Genomic DNA, 8,060 nt, shown 5'->3' on the forward strand with positions numbered 1-8,060 from the left:
GGGTTCTGCACTGGGACCGATGGAATTCATCTTGTTCTTTTCCCTCGCAACTATTTCATGCTTACTTGGACGGTTCTGAGATCAGATGAAATACAAAATAGTTTTGTCTATTTAACATAAAAAATTATTTGAATTGGGACATTTAGCATGTCGAGAAAATGAACTAAGCCCTAACCCTGCCTGTAAGTGATGACCTAGTTGACATTAAGAGGTTAAATTGTTGCCGTTATTAAAGATGCTCTGCTGTAACACCAGGTTATACCAGTAAGTGTGATTCATGTGCGTTTCTAGTGTTACTGGGAGGTTTAACAGGAGGAACTCTGTGCTGGTTTAGGTGATGTGTTCCTGAAAGATTTCTGGGATAAGTCACATGTTCATTTATAGTTCATCAAACAATAAAATAAAGGCCTAGCTTACAAGGAAATATATCACTTGTACTTCCTACTTTTGCCTATGTCATTTGTGGCACATTGCAAACATGTAAAGACAATTTGTTAGTAGCAGCAGCATTTTAAGTTATGTTTAGCATGCAATGTAAAGAAATGATGCTGCTGATCAAAAGCTGGAATGATGGCATTGATATTATTGGTCGGTTTCTGAGGGACTAATGAAAAGAAATAAAATTTCTTCAGTCTCAAACACAAATAAATTATGCACTGCAGCTTTTCTTTGTAGTTTGCCCCCACTGAATGATGACCCTGCTGATTTTAGTCTGTGGTTGCGGAGCAGAGGTGTGTATCGGTTAGCCACAGTCAAATTCAAACAAATCATCTTTTCCATCAGACAATAGGTGAAACCCACAACCACATGACAAAAACAACTAAATAAAGAAAAGACTTTTAAGTGAATACCATGTACGCCCATGACATCACCTCATTGCTACCAACTTAATGACTTTGTCATTTAAAAAAAAAAGCCTGACAAAACATTTCTGCGCAGCCGTACTGATCAGTGGTGAGTCTGCAGACACAGAAACTGTGCTCTGGCTTCAGTGAGCAGTGGTGCACAGGAACCATTAGAAGACGGGTCCACTCTGGTCATAAAGGGATGGGCTTGGTCAACAACAATAGTCAGGTAGGCTGTTGGGCCTACCACGTGGAAAGTAAATAAGCTAATCAAATGAGTGATTTGGTCATTTGATATCTGTGTTAATGAGCAGTTGAATCAGTGTACCTATGATAGGTGAGCGCGTAACCAACCTTACATTCTCCTGTCCATCTCTCTTTTAAAGAAACCGGTCAACTTTCCATGAAACCTTTTTTTCTGACAGAGCGATGAAAAGTCTGATATTATTCAAAGATCTGAGGTTATGTCATGATGTGGTTTGGTTAGCTTATCTTGTGATAGCTGGAAACTGAATGAGCAGCTAGCTTGGCTTTGTCCAAATATAAAGATAAAGAGCAGCTGTACCTGGACCTCCTTGCTCCTCCTTCTCACTGCAACTGCATCAATCTCTGCAGAATAAAACATTTAAATTACTGCAGGTACAACAACTGGAATAGAAATGTTATGCTGACTCACTGAAAAAAAAATCAGATCATAAAAAATTAACAGTACGACTGAGTTATTTTTAATATTGAATAAGAAATCTTTTCCACATGCACAGTGCAAAGAGAACTCAATGGTTGAGACTAAACAGCTGTGAAAACCATTTGTTGGAGATGCTGATCAAAAAAGAAAGCTTTAGTTTGTTAAGGGAATTGAATATTGGACCATGGACCAATATGGACAAAGGTCATGTGATCTGATAAGCCCAGATTTTCCTGTACAATGAGCACATTAGCGTAAAAAGAGCTACTGTTGAAGTGACACCATCATGTTTTCTGTGTACTGAGGATTGGGGTCGCTTTAGCAAAGTTATGTGGCCGATTGTGGCTCAAGAGTTGGCAGTTTGTCTTGTAACTGGAAGATTGCCGGTTCAAGCCCTGGCTTGGACAGTCTCGGTCATTGTGTCCTTGGGCAAGACACTTCACCCACTGCCTACTGGTGATGGCCAGATGGGCCGATGGCACGATATGGCAGCCTTGCTTCTGTCAGTCTGACCCAGGAAAGCTGTGGCTACAACCGTAGCTTGCCTCCACCAGTGTGTGAATGTGAGAGTGAATGAATAGTGGGATTGTAAAGTGCTTTGAGGGTGTCGAAAAGTGCTATATAAATCCAATCCATTATTTAAAAAAAATTAGGTCAGAGCCAGTTTTTACATAAGTGGATTTTTTTGCGTTACCTAATGGCACATCTTCCAAGATGACAATGTCAGGAGAGACAGAGACAGACAGACAGACTTTTATTTTTAACAACACACTTTTTACCAATAAATAAACATCAAGACATCACAAGTTTTGTCACAAAGGGAAAAGAAAACAAAAAACAAAACTGTCACATGAACATAGATCTGAAGTACAAATGGCCATCTATAGCAGAACATACCACATTCCTAAAACACCACTGAGAAGGAAAGTCTGTTAAATTATTCATCAACGAGTAAAACTGAAACTCTGCTTTAACTCTATATTTAACCAGCAAAATGAAAGTAGTATCAATCCTTTCCTCTGAAAAAATTATCACTTATCTTTTTTACTTTTATATATAAAATTTTTTTGCTTGACCCACCACAAAATTTAGCAGCTTCCACTTTGAAGCCTCTTTTTTTGTATAGCCAGCACCAAAGAGAAATGCCAATGGAGACCAACCCACTCCACAATTTTCAAAGACAGACTCCAACATAACAAACAGTGGTTCAAGGTGTTTACATTCAAGAAACATGTGAAAAATGGTTTCTGTTTCCTGACAAAATGGACACGATTCACTTGCACCTTTTTTAACCTTGGACACAAAACTATTAGCAGCAATGGCCCCGTGCAAAATCCTCCATTGTAGATCACCTGACCTCTTATTCAAAAGGGGTTTATAAAAGACGCATCATAGAGGTTTTTTACTATCCTCAACTTTTAACTTCTCTCCATACAGTATCTGTTCTTCCACTCAATTTCCTTTTATTTAACCATTGCACAGACAATTTATATAACAGTTTTCCACTCAACATGTGAAAATCTGAGTCTTTTTGGTTCACAAGCATTGGTCCTGCCATGCCTGTAAAATCAATATTCAATCCCAATCCTGGAAAAGGATCCCTTTCATCAGGAATCTCCAATCCACTGGAATAGTCCAACAGCATTTCCTTTTCAAATGCAGTTAACCGTCTAAGCCACGAGTCCAGAATACACCTGATAATCCGATTAGATGTCACACCAACCAAAGACGCTGCTGCTTCTGTGTTCTGAAGGTCTGGTCCTCCACAATTTGTCTTAGTTTGACAACCTTTGACTCAAGCAGTCTTTTTGCAAAAGCAAGTCCTGTTCCATCATGTGCATCCAGCCGGGCTCCAAACAACAACGGTTCCTCTAGAAGCCAAAACAATGAAGAAGTAGGTTCCAGTCTTTTCCATGTGAAAATGGTCCAAGCTTTGAAAAGTCCCTTATAAAACAGTGGCATGTCAAAAGAACATATCAAATTACAATTTAATAAAAACATTGAAGCATCCAAGCCCGAGTTGGGCTTGCTATTCGTCTTAAAATAACACTAGTTACTGGTTTCCAGAAAACATCTTCTTCCCTTCCCATCAAGTACTTCTGAATAAACTGCAATCTGAAAGTAGCAGTTCTGCTCTCCAGGTGAACCAGCCCGTGTCCACCTTCCTCTTTGGGCAAAAAAAGCACAGCCTGGGGTATCCAGTGTCGGTTATCCCCCAAAATAATTGGTCAACAGAGATTGAAGTTTAGACAATAAGCCAGGGCTTATTGTGGCTCCAGACAAGCTAATCAATGCCACAATACAGAAGCAACTAAGTTGTTTAATAATAACGGATTGGATTTATATAGCACTTTTCAAGGCACCCAAAGCGCTTTACAATGCCACTACTCATTCACTCTCACACTGGTGAAGGAAAGCTACAATTGTAGCCACAGCTGCCCTGGGGCAGACTAATAGAAGCGAGGCTGCCATATCGCGCCATCGGCCCATCTGGCCAACACCAGTAGGCAGTAGGGTAAAGTGCCTTGTCCAAGGACACAACAACCAGGACAGAGAACCTGGGGATCGAACCGGCAACGTTCCGGTTACAGATACGCTTCCCAACCCCCTGAGCCATGGTCGCCCCAGCCATGGTAGTTTATAATCTAAACCCTCCCTCTATATGACATCTGGGGTAATAACCATCTCCACTTCCCTAATTTCCCCTCAACTGTCCCCAACACCCCTTCCCAGTTCTTGTTTACCATATCCTCATCCCCCAAGTACACACCCAAATACTTTAGAACCACCCCTTTTCCACTTCAAACCACCTGGAAGTTGCGGGAGTCCAGTGCGCCAACCCCCTATTGCAAGAGCTTCGCTCTAACAAAAACAATAACATCATCAGCATATGCAGATAGGTTAAAAAGCATGTTAAAACCTGCTAAACTCATACCAGCCATAGAACACCTAACATTATGTAACATCGGTTCAATAGACAGAGCATACAACATACCAGAGAGCGGACAAAGGAGAGGGAGAGAGAGGTTTCTGCCCGGATGGACCCTGCTGTTTTCTTGCCCCTGACTGTCTTCACTACTGGTGAACTAACTGCTAACTGCCCGTTTCTGATTGCCCCACTAACAAACTCATTGGACTCATGAGTACTAACTGGAACTAAAGTGCACATATTTTGTTTATTGCTCAGCTTGAGTGAAGCGGCCAACAGTTTTAAGCCTCACCGCACCCGAACTTCGAATCAGGCCTGCAACAAGCACTGTGCTACCGGTGTAGTGTGGACAGGTTAAATATTCAAATGTACACTGTCTCCTGACTGTGCGCAACAAGCTTGGTTCCTTTTAGAGTTTTTCTTTGACTTTTAACTTTATGACTGTTGTGTTGTGTTTTTTTATTAAAGTGCACTGAGGACACACCAGTAGCCGTGGGACCTTTGGTGGTGGTTATTTTCCACACTTCCTTTGCTGTACAGCACCTGGGGTGTAAGCTTGATTTTTGTGTGGTTTTCAGCTACTGGTAAGTCCAGTTCAATGTATGGTTTTATGTAATCCAGGACACTGTTAAAATATGCTGTGCCACAGTCAGATTTCATCTTTTTTATCTGTTGTTTAATTGTGATAAATACAAATAAATGACATATTGATATCGGAGCCAATCTGCCTCGGTGTTGAGTCCTTAAACCTGTGTCTTTTCTAGTTTTTAAGAAGATTTTATATTAACTGGGGGTGAAGTACCCCTTGGTGGCATTGTCATTGTATTATTTTGATATAACCCTTGTTGACCACTTGGTCACATATACTTGTGGCCACACCACCATGAGCACCTGATCTCGATGTTATGTTTTTTAAATACCACCACCATGTTGCATAAATGTTCCCACTGTAAACCTTCACCAAAGTCCACAGAAGCAAATTTAACCACTCAGCAGCCAAACTGGTAATACCTGTCTTAAATATGGGCTAAGCTCTGTGCTTTAAGCTTAATCAAAATATCAAACAAACCAAACAGAAATTGGCTGTGTGCAGGCAGGCAGGGAGAAAGGACCCAAAATCCAGGACTCGGAGGCAAACGTAAACTCAACAAGACTTTATTGCTGATAGCAACAGAACAGGAACTTCACTAAACTGAGAATCCAAAACCGAACTAAGCAGGCAGACAGAACACAGTTAACGTGAGCGTACGATGCGACACTGAGCAAAGGCAAAATAAAACAGGAAACAATACACAAAGACGGAGACTAAGAAACACAGACTTTAAACGGGCAGAACTAAACCTAAACCAGAATAAGCTGGAACATACTAAATAATACTAATCATCACCATCATCATCATCATCATCATCTCCTGACAATAGATCAAGAAAATAACTAAAAATACAAAATCAAACCAAAACATGAGAACTCGAAATGTTGGGTCAATTTGACCCAGAACCGTGACACTGCCAGAGCCAAAAAATGAACTGAAAAAAAGTGCAATTACTCTAATGTCCACTTGAGGCTCCAAAAGCGAATTGGTTCCCACAGACAACCACGTTGTCCAGTGCAGTAAAACAACAAGTACACGGACCATCATCTTTACTATGATAACAATGAGCTGAAACTGTCTGACCCTCATCTTTGACCTCCCCACCCCCATGAAGAAAACGCAACATTACCTGTGCTTCGTCTGTCTGGTTGTTTTTGATGACTGGATGCTTTGATGTTGTACTTGACATGAGTCAGGATGTCATCTTCTCCAGTTTCCTCTTGATCTGCTGAAATGATCCAACATTAAAAAAAAACTGTTCAATTAGATATCTAAACAGAGATTACATTTAAGAAAGCACAGACACTGTGCTTGTGCTCCATCCCCACAATTTGGACATCACAGAGTTACTTGGTAAATGGAGATTTTCATCGAGCATGGTGCTCAGACTTAGCCAGCATGCACTGTACATGTTTGGTTGTAAGATTGTAACCCCTTTGTAGTGGAGACCTGTGTTTGGACATTGAGAAGAGGTAATTTCTACATGTCTTAGTGCTGTTTTGCCTGCGTTCTGCCTCTCTCTGTATGACCCACACACAGAGGGATTCGGTACCTCTGAACATGCTAATAAGCAAGACGTCTGGGCAAAACTGCTTTCCGCTGATTCTCTGCAGCTTTTTTTCTCTCTGTGCAACATTTCTTGGCATTTGGAGGTTCTCTGTTCAGTCTGCCTCTTTATTCAGAATCATTGAGATGTCACGGAGGTTGACACGCAACATGGCGCCTGTGTTCGGCTTGGCCGCTGTTGCTGCTCCGTGTGTTTGTCGACTGCTTCAGTCGACACCAAAGTCCTTAGAAGCAAATTTAACCATTTAGCAGCCAAACTGGTAAAACTTGTCCACATATGGGTGAGGTTCGGTGCTATAAAGTTTAATCAAACTATCAAACAAACCAAACAAACTTCCAGACATGAAAAAAACTGACAAGAAATGCAATTACTCTAATGTCCACATGAGGCTCCAAAGGTGAATCAGTCACCACAGACAACCATATTGTCCAACGCAGTAATCCAACAAAACAACAAGTAAAATGACCCCCATCTTTACTACGATAACAAGAAGCTAAAACTGTCTGAACCTCACCATGAAGAAAACACAACATTACCTCTGCTTCGTCTGATTGGTTGTTGTTGATGACTGGATGTTTTGATGTTGTACTTGACATGAGTGATGATGTCATCTTCGGTTTCTTCTTGATCTGCTGAAATGATCCAACATAAAAAAAATTGTTCAATTAAATATCTAAACAGAGATTACATTTAAGAAATTTGTTACTGCACAAACTGAAAACTCCATGGCTGCAATGTCACATTTTCAGAGAGGTAAGTAATCGATAAACTGAGCTCCATGCAGCACAGTGCAGAGACATATTGCTCACATACCCTATATCCACTGTTTAGGTGGTGGTAACCCCTTTGTAGTGGATACACGTGTTTGCTCATAAGTAAGAGGACATTTATACATTCCTTAACTCTGCTTTTCCTGAGTTATCTCTGTATGACCGACACAGAGACATCCTCTGATGCTTTTTATCTCTTTGTATGACCCCAATGGGATTGGCAACACTACCGTGTTTGGAAAGACTAGATTGGGCTTATTTCTAAAAATGAGTCAAGTAACATGCAAGCATGCATCAAGTAACAACCGCACACATAAAAGTGCAGGAAGTTTGATTCTCACCTTCAGGTTTTCTGTGAACACATTGTTTCACCAGCAGAACCAGTAACACCAGTAGAACCACAGCACAGACTGATCCAACACATGACAACACAGGTATGAGAGGGGAACCAGGGCTAGCGATGGAGGCAGGAGGAGAGGTGGATGTAGGTGGAGGTGTGGATGTAGGTGGAGGTGTGGTTGTGTTTCTGTCTAAAATAAAGCAAACACAGTCATTAAGTTGTCGTCACATTGTGAATGTTGAAAGCTGCAGAAACACAGACAGGTGAGTGTGTCACCTGTGACAGTGATCCAGCTGGATGGAGACTCTCCATGACCGCTGATGTCACACTTG

The 8,060-nt window shown here is 41.1% G+C and overlaps 1 long non-coding RNA gene across 1 annotated transcript; it reads right to left on the reverse strand.

Annotated features, from left to right (window-relative positions):
* Positions 1 to 1,409: 1,409 nt before the first annotated feature.
* LOC102205983 (uncharacterized) lies at positions 1,410 to 7,871 on the reverse strand. Its single transcript, XR_312376.2, has 4 exons — positions 7,730 to 7,871; positions 7,155 to 7,250; positions 6,181 to 6,279; positions 1,410 to 1,454 (listed from the first exon to the last, which is right to left on the reverse strand). It is a non-coding gene; the product is annotated as an uncharacterized LOC102205983 (long non-coding RNA).
* Between the last annotated feature and the right edge of the window lie 189 nt (positions 7,872 to 8,060).

Source organism: Pundamilia nyererei, unplaced genomic scaffold, assembly GCF_000239375.1.
Source record: "Pundamilia nyererei isolate P.nyererei 1_Seehausen unplaced genomic scaffold, PunNye1.0 scaffold00507, whole genome shotgun sequence".
NCBI lineage: Eukaryota > Metazoa > Chordata > Actinopteri > Cichliformes > Cichlidae > Pundamilia > Pundamilia nyererei.